The 17,036-nt window shown below is 38.5% G+C and overlaps 1 non-coding gene across 1 annotated transcript; it reads left to right on the top strand.

The window, feature by feature from the left end:
- Nucleotides 1–15,190: 15,190 nt before the first annotated feature.
- Nucleotides 15,191–15,298, top strand: LOC148562587 (small nucleolar RNA R71). The gene has a single exon (XR_015886627.1). It is a non-coding gene; the product is annotated as a small nucleolar RNA R71 (small nucleolar RNA).
- The last annotated feature ends 1,738 nt before the right edge of the window (nucleotides 15,299–17,036 follow it).

Below are 17,036 nucleotides of genomic sequence, written 5' to 3'. Positions count from 1 at the left end.
TTCACACTTTCTCTGCACGTAAAGCTGAGCCCATTGAAGATTCCAAACTGCTTCAACTCAAGATCCAAAGGCCCATATCCAAGACTTGAAGAGCCAACTAGAAGATCAGAAGAGTAGTATATATAGGAGTAGTTTTGAACTAGAGAAAAGGCTTTTGCCATTTGGAGAACTACTCTCTGTATAATTTTACTTTTTCTGCAACTTCTAGTTTTACTTTTAGAATGTATTCTCCATCTTTGCTTTCTATTCCCAGAGCTATGAACAACTAAATCCCTTTCATTGGGTTAGGGAGCTCTGTTGTAATTTGATGGATCAATAATAGTTTTCATTATTCTTCTTCTTTCTTTTCTCTTGATTTTACTAGAAAGCTTTCAATCTTCATCCAATTGGGTAGTTGTCTTGGAAAAGAAGCTATTCATACTTGGATCTCTTCGGAACCTTGGAAGAGGAATGAAGAGATCATGCTAGAAATGCTTTCTCATGTTGGACCAAATTGGGGTTTGGACGGATATGGTGACATATAATCCTCCCAATACTTTGATTTGGAAATAAATGTGGTATAATCAGTGACCATACTTCATCTCTTTTCATGAGCAATTAGACCAAGGAATTAGCTATTGATCAAGATTTGAGAGATTGAATTACCAAGGAATTGGAATTCAATCACTTAAGATTGCCAAGGAGATCAATGAATGCATTGATTGAGGAAGAGATGAAAATGAACTTGATCTGGAGAATACAACATCTCCTGAACCCAATGAACTCCCCATTTCTGATCTTACCCATTCTCTTTACTTTTCGCCATTTACTTTTATGCTCATCTTCCCCATTCCCCATTTAAGATTCTGCACATTACTTTACGTCATTTACATTCAGTTCTTTATTTTCAGCAATTATATTTTCTGCCATTTACTTTCCCGCCATTTAATTTCCTGCAATTCTCAAATCAAATTCTGCTTAGCTCAACTAGAACATTCCTCCAATTAAAGTTGCTTGACCAATCAATCCCTGTGGGATTCGACCTCACTCTATAGATGTCATTGAGACTGTAGCAGAGAATGACTACTTCTATGCTTCTGAAAGAGGCAACACTAGAGGAGTGATGAAGCTAAACAATATGGATGCACTGCTGGCTCAAAACAAGATGATCACCAAGCAGCTGGCTGACCTTACCAAGAAGATGGAGAGGAACCAAGTAGCAGCAATCACCACCTCATCAGCAGGTCAAGAAGGAGTGAATGAAGAAGTAGAGGGTGATCAGGAACAAGCCACCTACAATGGAAATTCACCGAGACAGACCCATGATCCATACTCCAAAACTTATAATCCTGGTTGGAGGAACCATGATAAACCACTATTTTATGGTTTATAATGTATTTAATTGTGTTGTTTTATCATGATCTTTACCCATTTATTCATATGATTAGCATGCATTTATATTTCCCTCCTAAAATTATTACATGATTGAAAACTTGCTTCCTAGAGACTTTTAATTATGTATTTTAATTCTTCTTTATTCCATTCGATGCCGTGATCTGTGTGTTAAGTGTTTCAGGCTTTATAGGGCATGAATGAGTTGGAGATTGGAAAGGAAGCTTGCAAAAATGGAAGGAACATAAGAAATTAAGGAGATGACCAGCGAGAAGTGACGCGGCCGCATGGCTCACGCGACCGCACGAAAGAAAGGAAATCGCAGTGACACGGCTGCATGGCTCACGCAACCGCGCGGATTGGAATAGCATAAGTGACGCGGAGGCGTAGACGACGCGCCCGCGTGACATGCGCGATCTGCATAATCAGCAGAATTTGCTGGGGGCGATTTTGGGCCCTGTTTTGACCCAGTTTTCGGCCCAGAAAAGCATACTAGAGCCAGAGAACATGCAGAAACCAAAAACAACATTCATTCTAGACAATTTTAGTTTTTAGATCCAGTTTTACTCCTCCTCTAGGTTTTTCTCTCTACACATTCATAGTTTTTAGGATTTTTATTTCTATTGCTTTTTGCATTGGGATATTGAGAAGAGTTATTACCTCATCAAGACTTCGTCATTCTAGTTCGTTTTCTTTACTTGGCTTTACTCTTCCATGTCCTTTAATATACTTAATTTTACTATTGGATTATTTTAGAATTTATTGATACAAGAATTACTTTTATTTTTAATTGATTCCTTTGAGTTTTATTTATCATGTCTTTCTTTAATTCCCTTTCCTATGTTATGAGTTCTACATTCACAATGAGCGAGTGGTTCCCTAACTTGATGGGGAGTTGATTGAAAGGAACCCTTGAGTTGGGGTGCTTAAAGGAAATTGTAATTGGGTTTATTGTTGGAATGCTCTCTAGTCACTGACACTAATCCTTTTCAATTGAGCGGATTGGAACTTGTGAATAGAAACAGCATTCCAACTTATTTGACTTTCCCTTATTTAGTAAGGGATAACTAAACAAAACAACCTTCAATTATCAATTAATCTTGAGAGTACTGCAACAAGAATAGGGCTTCCAACTAATCTACTCCCAGTCAAGGCTTTTATTTAAATTATTTAATTTCTCTAATTTAAATTCCTGTTTATTCAACTCAAACCCTTTTTGAAAACATCTGATTAATAAAATAGCACATCTTTCTGCAACTCATTGGGAGACGACCTGGGATTCATACTCCCAGTATTTTAATTTTAATTTTTGTGACAACCCTTCTAAATTGATAAGCAGATTTCTGGTTGGTTAAGAACTATACTTGCAACGCATATCTTATAACAATTCTTGACTCGCCAATTTTCGCCACGTCAATTTTTGGCGCCGTTGCCGGGGAGTTGCAATAGAGTGCTAAAGTTATTAATTGGAATTTATTTATTTGCATTTTATTTTATCTTGCTACTATGAGCTGCTTGTTTCTTTCGCTAGATGACGCGTTCACTTCCTGATCCAAGCTTGCCAGTATTCGATCCTGAGATAGAAAGAACTATTTCACGAATAAGGCAAGCTCGGCATCGGTTAGTCCTCTCTGAGGGTGGATCTGAAACGTAATTTGAGGAAGAAACCAGCCCCCGTTCTACTGATTCGGTTGATTTACGTGTAGGTGACATGGCAGAACCTAGGAGAGTTACTATCCAGGAGGCTGGAGCCCCTGATTTTACAATGCAACCGTTTCAAGCACATCACCCAGCGGTGGCCACAGACTTTGAAATAAAGACTACTGATGAGAGAACTTTTGCGTGGTCTAGAAATTTGCGGATAAATCTTCGTTGCAAGTATAGTTTCTAAACCTTCAAAAGTCCTTTCATACAAACGTTTTGGTTGTCACAAGTAACAAACCCCTTTAAAAATTAATAACTGAGTATTTAAACCTCGGGTCGTCTTCTCAAGGAATTGCAGGGAGGTATGTTCTTATTATTGGTTATGAGTTTGTAAATTGGGGGTTTTGAAAGTAAGGAAGCAGTATGTTGAACAAAAAGAATAAAATAAAATATTAATAATAAAATAAACTCTTGGCAAGGTATTAGAAATTAGAGGTCCTATCCTAGCTATCCTTATCAATGATGATGAGAATTGAATCTTAATTCCACTTTGTTAACCTTTACTAAGATAAAGGAAGGTCAATGGATTAATTGATTTGATCTTCAAATCCTATTTATTTCCTAAGAAAAGATTGGGATTATGGAAGTTCAAATTAATTAACAAAGATAATAATTATCAATCATGTTTGAGTTTGATAACTCCTGAGTTACTGATTTCTTAACCAAGACCAAAAGGAAAAATATCTAAATTAATTTAAAAGCAATCTTAAATAGAATAAAACAATCATAAACTGAAATACTTCGAATTGTATTGAATCAAATTAAACATAGGAATCCATAAACCAAATTGGCAACATCTAATAATCAGTTGAAGTAGCAGAATGAATAAAAGTAGAAGAGAATATAAATTAAAGAACATTGAACCTGGGATTTGAGAGTCACTCTAAAACTAAGAGAAATCCTAAATCCTAATCCTAAGAGAGATGAGAGAACCTCTCTCTCTAAAAACTACATCTACTCCTAAAATTGTGAATATCAGAGCCTCCCCATGAATGGATGCAGTCCCCCACTTTATAGCCTCTAATCTGTGTTTTCTGGGCCGCAAACTGGGTCAGAAACAGTCCAGAATTCGCTGGTTTTGAATTTTTGCCACGCTGGATTTCCGTCATTGCGACGCGGCCGTATGAATCACGCGGTCGCATCGCCTAGCGTCAGGGAAACTATAACATATTATATATCAAATCGAAGCCCCGGACGTTAGCTTTCCAACGCAACTAGAACCGCATCATTTGGACCTCTATAGCTAAAGTTATAGCCGTTTGAGTGCGAAGAGGTCAGGCTGGACAGCTTAGCAATTTCTCCAACTTCTTGTATTCCATCCACTTTTGCATGCTTCCTTTTCATCCTCTGAGCCATTCCTGCCCAGTAATCTCTAAAATCACTTAACACACATATCAAGGCATCTAATGGTAATAAGAGAGGATTAATATTAGCAAATATAAGTCCAAAGAAACATGTTTTCAATCATAGCACATAATTAGGAAGGCAAATGTAAAACCATGCAAATAGTATGAATAAGTGGGTAAAGAGTAGATAAAAATCACTCAATTGAGCACAAGATAAACCATAAAATAGTGGTTTATCAACCTCCCCACACTTAAACATTAGCATGTCCTCATGCTAAGCTCAAGAGAAGCTATAAAGAAATGAAGAGGAATGGTAGAATGTATGAAATGCAACCTATGAATGCAACTACATGCTAAATGCTTTTACTTACTTGGTTAAGAGTAAATAAGTTCTCCAAGAATAAATATGAACTGGATTTCACTAATTCAAATCATAAAAATAAAGTACAAATAGACTTGCAAGAAGAAAATAGCTCATGAAAGCAGGGAACAAGGAATCGAGCATCGAACCCTCACTGGTAGTATATACACTCTAATCACTCAAGTGTTTAAGGTTCGATCTCTCAATTCTCTACTAACCTTGCTTTCTAAGGCTTGCTCTTCATCTAATAATCAACATAAATTTAATGCACAAATACACAAATCAAGAGGTCTTTTAAGGGTTGTAATGGGGTTAGGCTCAAGGTAGGACTGTATTTGGTCAAGTGGACTAAAATCTGAATCCTTAATTAACTTAAACTTTCCACCTAACTTAAACAATCCATGTAATCATAATACCACATCCAACTATCCATTAACCATGTTTTCCACATATTCATGCATTCTAATTTCAAGTACAACTCATATGCATTGCTTTCACCACTTACTTTGGGGCATTTTGTCCCCTTTTATTATTTGCTCTTTTTCTTTTTTTTCTCCTTTATTTTTTTTATATATTATTTTTTTTTCAATGCATATTATTAAAGTATTGAATGCATGAACATATTCTCAATATTCTTTCACATTTTCAGAAAATTCTAACATACTCAATTCTCAAACCAAATGTTTCCAAACCCACTTTTCCCACACTTAATTCGTGAGCACTCTCACTAGTCTAAGCTAACCAAGAATTCGAATCAAGGACATTATTGTTTTCCGCTTAGAGTTAATGATGTGCTAAAATAAAGAACAAAGGGGTAAAATAGGCTCAAAGTTGGTTTGCAAAGGATAATGAAGGGTTAAGGCCATATGGGTATGTAAGCTCAGTGAAACAAAGGCCTCAATCATATAAGTGCATGCATACATCAAACCATGGAAATATAGAATTAAGCAAGACAAAGATCACAATTTTAGAGAGAATAACACACACCAAAAATAAAATATTGGTTGATAAAATGCAACCAATTAAATAGGCTCAACAATCTCACTGGTTTTGTGTGTTCGAGCTCTAAACCATGTTCCAGTATAATATTTCTTCAAACAAGTGTAACAAAAAATTTTATTCAAATTAGTGGAATGCTCTAAAAGGTTTCTTGAAAAAGAAAATATTACTTTAACCCAGTGGTAGAATATGCACAAAAACAAACATGCAAATGCAACAACTAACTACAAAGAAAAATTAAATATTGGTGTTGAGGCAAGAAGGTACTAACCCATGGAGATCGGTATCGACCTCCCCACACTTAAAGATTGCACCGTCCTCGGTGCATGCTAAGATGTGCAGGTGGACGGGTTGCTTCAACTGACGCTTTTCTCAACAAAGAATGTGTGTAGGAACTTGTTTGTCTTTCCCATATAAACGTCTTCCGGTTCTCTTCCTGGTGGCCATCCTGAAAGAAAAAAGGGAAGAAAAGTAACCCAAAAATAAAGATAGAAAATAAAAGATGGGTGTTAATGCTAGATAATAAGGGTTTCAATTGCATGGTAGCTACAACATGCAAGTGAGAAAACAGTAGAAGCACATGGCATACTAGTGGTGCAAAAATTGCAACAATGGGGAAGAGAGTGGGTAATGCAAAATAGTGTAAATACATATCAATGCAAAAGGAATATCAGTATTATAAAAATTAGCATTGACTTATGAATAATAATACCCAATTAGAATAAAACAAGTCATGAAGCACCAAGATAATACCAGAATAGATATAACAGTTGAATAAGAACATGTGAACACCAATGGTAAAATAATAAATTTAAAAAAATAAAAAATATAAATATGCAATGAATGAAAGTATGCAAATAAATTAAAATAAAATAAAATAAAATGAAAGATAATAAGAATGAGAAAATAAAGAAGGGAAGAATAAGTAAGGAAGAAAGGAGGGAGGAAAAATTAGGATTTGAAGGAGAGAAAGATAAGATAATTTGGCAATTTAGGTTGAGCTGTGCGGCGCATGCCACGCGGCCGCGTGGGGCACGCGTTCGCGTGGATGCGCTTCAAGTATGGTGACGCGATCGCGTCGGTCACGCGGTCGTGTGACTCATGTTATGCTTCTGGCGCGAGTGCAGCCTCGCGCCAGCACAACTCTCTGTTCAAATTAATTTAATTGCCAAAATTGGGGTGACGCAATCGCGTGGGTCACGCGATCGCATGAGTGGGCGTCAGAAAATGGATGACGCGGCCGCGTCGGCGACGCGGTCGCGTGATAAGGATTGTGCTTCCAGCACCAATCCAGCACCACTCTCGCAGAACATTTCATTGTGCACCCTTTTACGTCAAAAACTCAGGGCACGCGGCCGCTTGGGGCACGCGGTCGCGTGGGGGGCCATAGTTCCCATGCGACGCGAACGCGTCAGCGACGTGGTCGCGTGGGTTGATTTGTGCCATTGGCACACCTCCAGCCACGCTCCAGCGTGACTCTCTGTTCATTTATTTTTTTCTTCACTCCCCTCGCGACGCGGACGCGTCGCTGATGCGATCGCGTCGCGTAGCGAAATTTTTTTTTAATGAAATATGCAGATGCAAATGCAGTGCTTAATGTGAATGCTATGCATGATTCCAGGTTCAATGAAAATAAAATAAAATAAAAATAAACAACACGAAATAAAATTGAAAAAGAACGATCATACCATGGTGGGTTGTCTCCCACCTAGCACTTTTAGTTATAGTCCTTAAGTTGGACATTTGATGAGATTCCTGCTATGGTGGTTTGTGCTTGTACTGATCCAGGAATCCCCACCAATGTTTGTATTTCCAGTAGCCTCCGGGGTCCCAAACTAGGTGCAGAAAGCCTTCAAGTAAGTTAAAGCAAGTGACAAGGCCCCAAGAGTGGTGATTTGTAGAATGGATTCTGGGGTCCCAGACCTTGCCTTTGCACCCGTCTTTTGGTTGAGCAATATTGTTCCATCCGGGTGGCAAGCAGTCTGAATTCTCACGTAAGCGGCCAAATAACTTCCTAGACCCATTCAGTTGAGCTCTATACCAACCTTTACGTTTAAACTTAAAGCTTCCAACCATGATGAACCTTGCAGGACAATTCTTACCACTAGCCATTTTCCTCTTACTCTTAATGTCACAAAGAGCTCTAAGTTGACCATCCGTCTCCAGTAGCCCATATTCAAGTGGAATTAGAAAGCTAAGGAATATGAATTTTACCCACTTGAATGTTGTGAAGGATGATGGCAACTTAGGGGGAGGTATTTTTAATGAAATTGCAAGCTCCACTCCCTTGTGCTCTTTTCTGATAACTACCACTTCTTTGCAAGCTTCTTCATTTTCAACCTCTTCCTCTTGGTAGCTCTCTTTCAATTCAATCTCCTCTTCATTGCTTTCCAAGGGCATGGGAGGTTGTGCTTCTTCTTCTTGAATCTCCATCTCTTGATCAACCTCTTCCAAGTCTTCAACTATGATATGCTTTGGAGGTTGTACACCCTCCTCAGCATCAATTTCAACCGTCTTGGAAGGAGGCTCTATGACTGGACTTTCCCATGGAGGTTCTGCATCTCCTAAGTCTTCAACCACTTCTTCTTCTTCAATAATTCCAGCTTCCTCTACTTGTTCCAGTACAAATTTATGCTCCGTACTGTTCACTGGAGTTTCTAGTATCTCCTTCATACTACGTTCTTCATTAGATTGTCCACATGAAGCCATGGGGGTTCCTTGAGTGTTCGAACGTCGGGAAGCTAATTGACTCATTATTGCTTGCCCCAATTGATGAATGGTTGCTGGTGCACGAAATTGTGATCTCAGGCAACGGTGCCAAAAACTCTGTACGCACGTCTTAATAAATTGTTTTTCATTCACAACTTCGATACAACTAACCAGCAAGTGTACTGGGTCGTCCAAGTAATAAAACCTTACGTGAGTAAGGGTCGATCCCACGGAGATTGTTGGTATGAAGCAAGCTATGGTCACCTTGTAAATCTCAGTCAGGCGGATATAAAATAGTTATGGAGTTTTCGAAAATAAATAATAAATAGACAGAAAATAAAGATAGAAATACTTATGTATATCGTTGGTGAGAATTTCAGATAAGCGTATAGAGATGCTTTCGTTCCTCTGAACCTCTGCTTTCATGCTGTCTTCATCCAATCAATCCTACTCCTTTCTATGGCTGGCTTTATGTAAGGACATCACCGTTGTCAATGGCTACTTTTCATCCTCTTTGGAAAATGGTCCGATGCGCTGTCACTGCATGGCTAATCATCTGGAGGCTTCACCTTGGTCAATGGCTGCATCCTATCCTCTTGTGAAAATGGTCCAAATGCTCTGTCACAGCACGGCTAATCATCTGAGGTTCTCGATCATACTGGAATAGGATTCACCATCCTTTTGCGTCTGTCACTACGCCCAGCACTCGCGAGTTTGAAGTTCGTCACAGTCATTCAATCCCGGAATCCTACTCGGAATACCACAGACAAGGTTTAGACTTTCCGGATTCTCATGAATGCTGCCATCAATCTAGCTTACACCACGAAGATTCTGATTAAGAGATCCAAGAGATACTCATTCAATCTAGGGTAGAACGGAAGTGGTTGTCAGGCACGCGTTCATAGGGAATGATGATGATTGTCACGTTCATCACATTCATGTTGAAGTGCGAATGAATATCTTAGAATCGGAATAAGTTGAATTGAATAGAAAAACAGTAGTACTTTGCATTAATTCATGAGGAACAGCAGATCTCCACACCTTAATCTATGGAGTGCAGAAACTCTACCATTAAAAATACATAAGTGAAAGGTTCAGGCATGGCCGAATGGCCAGCCCCCATGATCTAAGAACCAGACGTCCCAAGATGTCTAATACAATAGTAAAAGGTCCTATTTATACTAAACTAGTTACTAGGATTTACAGAAGTAAGTAATTGATGCATAAAACCACTTCTGGGGCCCACTTGGTGTGTGCTTGGGCTGAGCTTGAATGTTACACGTGCAGAGGCTCTTTCTGGAGTTGAACGCCAAGTTGTAACGTATTTCTGGCGTTCAACTCTGGCTTGTGACATGTTTTTGGCGTTTAACTCCAGACTGCAGCGTAGAACTGGCGTTCAACGCCCTTTTGCGTCGTCTAAACTCAGCCAAAGTATGAACTATTATGTATTGCTGGAAAGCCCTGGATGTCTAATTTCCAACGCAATTGGAAGCGCGCCATTTTGAGTTCTGTAGCCCCAGAAAATCCATTTTGAGTGCAGGGAGGTCAGAATCCAACAGCATCAGCAGTCCTTCTTCAACCTCTGAATCTGATTTTTGCTCAAGTCCCTCAATTTCAGCCAGAAAATACCTGAAATCACAGAAAAACACACAAACTCATAGTAAAGTCTAGAAATGTGAATTTAACATAAAAACTAATGAAAATATCCCTAAAAGTAACTAGATTCTACTAAAAACATACTAAAAACAATGCCAAAAACCGTATAAATTATCCGCTCATCACAACACCAAACTTAAATTGTTGCTTGTCCCCAAGCAACTGAAAATCAAATAGGATAAAAAGTAGAGAATATACTATAAATTCCAAACTATCAATGAAACATAGCTCCAATCAGATGAGCGGGACTTGTAGCTTTTTGCCTCTTGAATAGTTTTGGCATCTCACTTTGTCCATTGAGGTTCAGAATGATTGGCATCTATGGAAACTTCAGAGTTCAGATAGTGTTATTGATTCTCCTAGTTTAGTATGTTGATTCTTGAACACAGCTACTTTATGAGTCTTGGCCGTGGTCCTAAGCACTTTGTTTTCCAGTATTACCACCGGATACATAAATGCCACAGACACATAATTAGGTGAACCTTTTCAGATTGTGACTCAACTTTGCTAAAGTCCCCAATTAGAGGTGTCCAGGGTTCTTAATCACACTCTTCTTTTGCTTTGGACCTTGACTTTAACCGCTCAGTCTCAAGTTTTCACTTGACACCTTCACGCCACAAGCACATGGTTAGGGACAGCTTGGTTTAGCCGCTTAGGCCAGGATTTTATTCCTTTAGGCCCTCCTATCCACTGATGCTCAAAGCCTTGGGATCCTTTTTATTTACCCTTGCCTTTTGGTTTTAAGGGTTATTGGCTTTTTGCTCTTGCCTTTTGGTTTTAAGAGCTTTTGGCTTTTTCTGCTTACTTTTTCTTTTTCTTTCTATTTTTTTTCCCAATTTTTTTTTTCTGCAAGCTTTGTTCTTTGCTGCTTTTTCTTGCTTCAAGAATCATTTTTATGATTTTTCAGATTATCAAATAACATGTCTCCTTGTCATCATTCTTTCAAGAGCCAATATATTTAACATTCTAAAACAACAACTTCAAAAGACATATGCACTGCTCAAGCATTCATTCAGAAAACAAAAAGTATTGTCAACACATCAATATAATAAACTAAGTTCAAGGATAAATTTGAAACTCATGTACTTCTTGTTCTTTTGAATTAAAACATTTTTTATTTAAGAGAGGTGATGGATTCATAGGACATTCATAACTTTAAGACAAAGTTACTAAATACTAATGATCATGTAATAAGACACAAACTTAGATAAGCACTTAACATAGAAAACGAAAAACAGAGAATGTAAGAACAAGGAATGAATCCACCTTAGTGATGGTGGCGTTTCCTTCTTGAGGAACCAATGATGTTCTTGAGCTCTTCTATGTCTCTTCCTTGTCTTTGTTGCTCCTCCCTCATTGCTTTTTGATCTTCTCTAATTTCATGAAGGATGATGGAGTGCTCTTGATGTTCCACCCTTAGTTGTCCCATGTTGGAACTTAATTCTCCTAGGGAGGTGTTGATTTGCTCCCAATAGTTTTGTGGAGGAAGATGCATTTGAGGCATCTCCGGGATTTCATGGTGATGAGCTTCATGCGTTTCTTGAGATCCATGAATGGGCTCTCTTGCTTGCTCCATCCTTTTCTTAGTGATGGGCTTCTCTTCCTCAATGGGAATGTCTCCTTCTATGAAAGCTCCAGCTGAGTAACATAGATGGCAAATAAGATGAGGGAAAGCTAGCCTTGCCCCAGGAGAGGGCTTTTCGGCTATTTTATAGAGTTCAAGAGAGATGACTTCATGAACTTCTACTTCCTCTCCAATCATGATGCTATGAATCATGATGGCCCGATCCACAGTAACTTCAGATCGGTTGCTAGTGGGGATGATGGAGCGTTGGATGAACTCCAACCATCCTCTAGCCATAGGCTTGAGGTCCAGTCTTCTTAATTGAACCGGCTTGCCTTTGGAGTCAATCTTCCATTGAGCTCCTTCCACACATATGTCCATGAGGACTTGGTCCAACCTTTGATTAAAGTTGACCCTTCTAGTGTAGGGGCGTGCATCTCCTTACATCATAGGCAAGTTGAACGCCAACCTCACATTTTCCGGACTAAAATCTAAGTATATCCCCCGAACCATTGTAATATAATTCTTTGGATTCGGGTTCTTACTTTGATCATGGTTCTTGGTGCTCCATGCATTGGCATAGAACTCTTGAACCATTAGGATGCCGACTTGTTGGATAGGGTTTGTTAGAACTTCCCAACCTTTTCTTTGCATTTCATGTCGGATCTCCGAATACTCATTTCTTTTGAGCTTGAAAGGGACCTCGGGGATCACCTTCTTCTTGGCCACAACATCATAGAAGTGGTCTTGATGAGCTTTGGAGATGAATCTTTCCATCTCCCATGACTCGGAGGTAGAAGCTTTTGTCTTTCCTTTTCCTTTTCTAGAGGATTCTCCGGTCTTAGGTGCCATCAATGGTAATGGAAAAACAAAAAAGCTATGCTTTTATCACACCAAACTTAGAATATTGCTCGACCTCGAGCAAAAGAAGCAAGAATAGTAGAAGAAGAAGAAGAAAATGTGGAGGGGAGGAGGGAGAGGTGTATTTGGCCAAGAAGGGGAAGAGAGGGTTGTGTTGTGTGAAAATGAGGAAGAATGGAGGGCTATATATAGGGAAGGGAGGGGGGTAAGGTTCGGCCATAAGGGTGGGTTTGGGTGGGAAATTGGTTTTAAATTTTGAAGGTAGGTGGAGTTTATGAGGTAGGTTTATGGGGAAGAGTGGATGGATGTGAGTGGTGAAGTAGTGATAGGGAAGAGAGATTGAGGTGATTGGTGAAGAGTTTTGGGAAAGAAAGGATGAACATTGAGAAGAGGGAAGAGAGTGAGTGGTGGTAGGTGGGGATCCTGTGGGGTCCACAGATCCTGAGGTGTCAAGGAATTGCATCCCTGCACCAATTAGGTATGTAAAATGCCTTTGCATGCAATTCTGGCGTTTAAACGCCGAACTGATGCTTGTTCTGGGCGTTCAACGCCCAGATGCAGCATATTTCTGGCGTTGAATGCCAGCCAGATGCTTGTTTCTGGCGTTCAGCGCCAGCTCTTCTTCACTGTGCATTTCTGGCGTCTGAACGCCAGGATGCTGCTTGTTTCTGGCGTTCAACACCAGAAACATGCTCTGTTCTGGCGTTGAACGCCAGACAGATGCTCCTTACTGGCGTTTAAACGCCAGTAAGATCCTCCTCCAGGGTGTGATTTTTCTTCTGCTGTTTTTGATTCCGTTTTCAATTTTTATATTTATTTTGTGACTCTACATGATCATAAACCTAATAAAACATGAAAGAACAATAAAAATAAAATAGAATTAGATAAATAAAAATTGGGTTGCCTCCCAACAAGCGCTTCTTTAATGTCAATAGCTTGACAGTGGGCTCTCATGGAGCCTCACAGATGTTCAGAGCATTGTTGAGACTCCCCAACACCAAACTTAGAGTTTGGATATGAGAGTTCAACACCAAACTTAGAGTTTGACTGTGGGGGCTCTGGTTGACTTTGTTTTGAGAGAAGCTTATTGTGCCTCTTTTCCATGTTTACAGAAGGATGACCTTGAGTTTTAAACACAAGGGAGTCCTCATTCAATTGAAGGACTAGTTCGCCTCTGTCAACATCAATTACAGCTCTTGCTGTGGCTAGGAAGGGTCTTCCAAGGATGATGGATTCATCCTCATCCTTCCCAGTATCTAGGACTATGAAATCAGCAGGGATGTAAAGGCCTTCAACCTTTACTAACACGTCCTCTACTTGTCCATAAGCCTGTTTTCTTGAATTGTCTGCCATCTCTAATGAGATTTTAGTAGCTTGCACCCGAAAGATTCCCAGTTTCTCTATTACAGAGAGGGGCATGAGGTTTATCCCTGAACCAAGGTCACACAGAGCTTTTTCAAAGATCATGGTACCTATGGTACAAGGTATTAGGAACTTTCCAGGATCCTGTTTCTTCTGAGGCAATGTCAGTTGATCCAGATCACTTAGTTCATTGGTGAACAAGGGAGGTTCATGTTCCCAGGTTTCAATGCCAAATACATTGGCATTCAGCTTCATGATTGCACCAAGGAACTTGGCAACTTGCTCTTCAGTAACATCCTCATTCTCTTCAGAAGAGGAGTACTCTTCAGAGCTCATGACTGGCATAAGAAGGTTCAATGGAATCTCTATGGTCTATAGATGAGTCTCAGATTCCTTTGGTTCCTCAGAAGGAGACTCCTTATTGATCACTGGACGTCCCAGGAGGTCTTCCTCACTGGGATTCACGTCCTCCCCTTCTCTTGTGGGTTCGGCCATGATGGTCAATTCAATGGCCTTGCACTCTCTTTTTGGATTTTCTTCTGTATTGCTTGGGAGAGTACTAGGAGGGATTTCAGTGATCCTTTTACTCAGCTGGCCCACTTGTGCCTCCAAATTTCTAATTGAGGACCTTGTTTCATTCATGAAACTTACAGTGACCTTGGACAGATCAGAGACTAAGTTTGCTAAATTAGAGGTATTTTGTTCAGAGTTCTCTATCTGTTGCTGAGTGGATGATGGAAAAGGATTGCTATTGCTAAACCTGTTTCTTCCACCATTATTAAAGCCTTGTTGAGGCTTTTGTTGATCCTTTCATGAGAGATTTGGGTGATTTCTCCATGAGGGATTATAGGTGTTTCCGTATGGTTCACCCATGTAATTCACCTCTACTATTGCAGGGTTCTCAGGATCATAAGCTTCTTCTTCAGAAACTGCCTCTTGAGTACTGTTGGATGCAGCTTGCATTCCATTCAGACTCTGAGAAATCATATTGACTTGCTGAGTCAATATTTTGTTCTGAGCCAATATGGCATTCAGAGTATCAATTTCAAGAACTCCCTTCTTCTGAGGCGTCCCATTACTCACAGGATTCCTCTCAGAAGTGTACATGAACTAGTTATTAGCAACCATGTCAATGAGTTCTTGAGCTTCTGCAGGCATTTTCTTTAGGTGAATGGATCCACCTGCAGAAGTATCCAATGACATCTTAGCTAATTCAGACAGACCATCATAGAATATATCCAGGATGGTCCATTCTGAAAGCATGTCAGAAGGACACTTTTTGGTCAGTTCTTTGTATCTCTCCCAAGCTTCATAGAGGGATTCACCTTCTTTCTGTTTGAAGGTTTGAACATCCACTCTAAGCTTACTAAGCTTTTGAGGAGGAAAGAACTTGGCTAAGAAAGCCGTGAACAGCTTATCCCAAGAGTTCAGGCTATCTTTGGGTTGAGAGTCCAACCACACTCTAGCTCTGTCTCTTACAGCAAAAGGGAAAAGCATGAGCCTGTAGACTTCAGGATCTACTCCATTAGTCTTAACAGTATCACAGATCTGCAAAAATTCAGTTAAGAACTGAAAAGGATCTTCAGATGGAAGTCCATGGAACTTGCAGTTCTGCTGCATCAGAGAAACTAATTGAGGTTTCAGCTCAAAATTGTTTGCTCCAATGGTGGGGATGGAGATGCTTCTTCCATGTAAATTGGAATTAGGTGCAGTAAAGTCACCAAGCATCCTCTTTGCATTATTATTATTTTTAGCTGCCATCTCCTCTTCCTGTTCGAAAATTTTTGAAAGGTGCTTGCTGGATTGTTGTAATTTAGCTTCCCTTAGTTTCCTCTTCAGAGTCCTTTCGGGTTCTGGATCTGCTTCCACAAGAATATTCTTGTCCTTGCTCCTGCTCATATGAAAAAGGAGGAACAGAAAAATAATAATAATAATAGGGATCCTTTTTGCCTAAGCATAGAGGTTCCCTTATGTGAGTAGAAGAAAAGAAGAAGAGAAAATCTGAACTCAGAGAAAGAGAGAGGGTTCGGATTTTTGGTGAGTGAGGGAGAGATGTTAGTAGATGAATAAATAAACAGAAGGAGATGAGAGAGAAGGATTTTCGAAAATTATTTTTGAAAAATGGTTAGTGATTTTCGAAAATTAAAATTAAAATTTTAAACAATTTGTTAATTAAAAAGAATTTTTGAAAAAGAGGGAAGATATTTTCCAAAATTATTAGAGAGAGAGAGTTAGTTAGGTAGTTTTGAAAAAGATAAGAAACAAACAAAAAGTTAGTTAGTTAGTTGAAACAAATTTGAAAATCAATTTTGAAAAGATAAGAAGATAGGAAGTTAGAAAAGATATTTTTAAAATCAAATTTTTGAAAAAGATATGATTTTGAAAAAGATAAGATAATAAGATATTTTTGAAAAGATATGATTGAAATTAGTTTTTGAAAAAGGTTTGATTTTTAAAATCGCAATTAATGACTTGATTCACAAGAAATCACAAAATATGATTCTAGAACTTAAAGTTTGAATCTTTCTTAACAAGTAAGTAACAAACTTAAAATTTTTGAATCAAAACATTAATTGGTGATGATATTTTCGAAAATTATGAGATAAAATTGAGAAAAAGATTTTTGAAAAATATTTTTAGAATTTTCGAAAATAAATAAGAAAAATGAAAAAGATTTTATTTTTGAAAAAGATTTTGAAAAGATAAGATTTTTAAATTGAAAATTTGATTTGACTCATAAGAAACAATTGAACTTTAAATTTTTTTGAAAAAGTCAACTCAAATTTTCGAAAATTTATGAGAGAAAAAGGGGAAGATATTTTTTTTTATTTTTGAATTTTTAATGATGAGAGAGAAAAACATAAAAATGATGCAATGCATGAAAATTTTGGATCAAAGCATGTGATGAACGCAAGAACACTATGAATGTCAAGATGAACACCAAGAACACTTTGAAGATCATGATGAACATCAAGAACATATTTTTGAAAATTTTTATATGCAAAGAAAACATGCAAGACACCAAACTTAGAAATCTTTCATGTTCAGACACTATGAATGCAAAAATGCACATGAAAAATAAGAAAAGGCACAAAACAAGAAA

The sequence above is a fragment of the Arachis ipaensis genome, chromosome B6, assembly GCF_059453495.1.
Source record: "Arachis ipaensis isolate K30076 ecotype BB chromosome B6, ASM5945349v1, whole genome shotgun sequence".
NCBI lineage: Eukaryota > Viridiplantae > Streptophyta > Magnoliopsida > Fabales > Fabaceae > Arachis > Arachis ipaensis.
The sequence above is the reverse complement of the archived record's forward strand: the minus strand, read 5'-3'. Positions and strand labels throughout refer to the sequence as shown.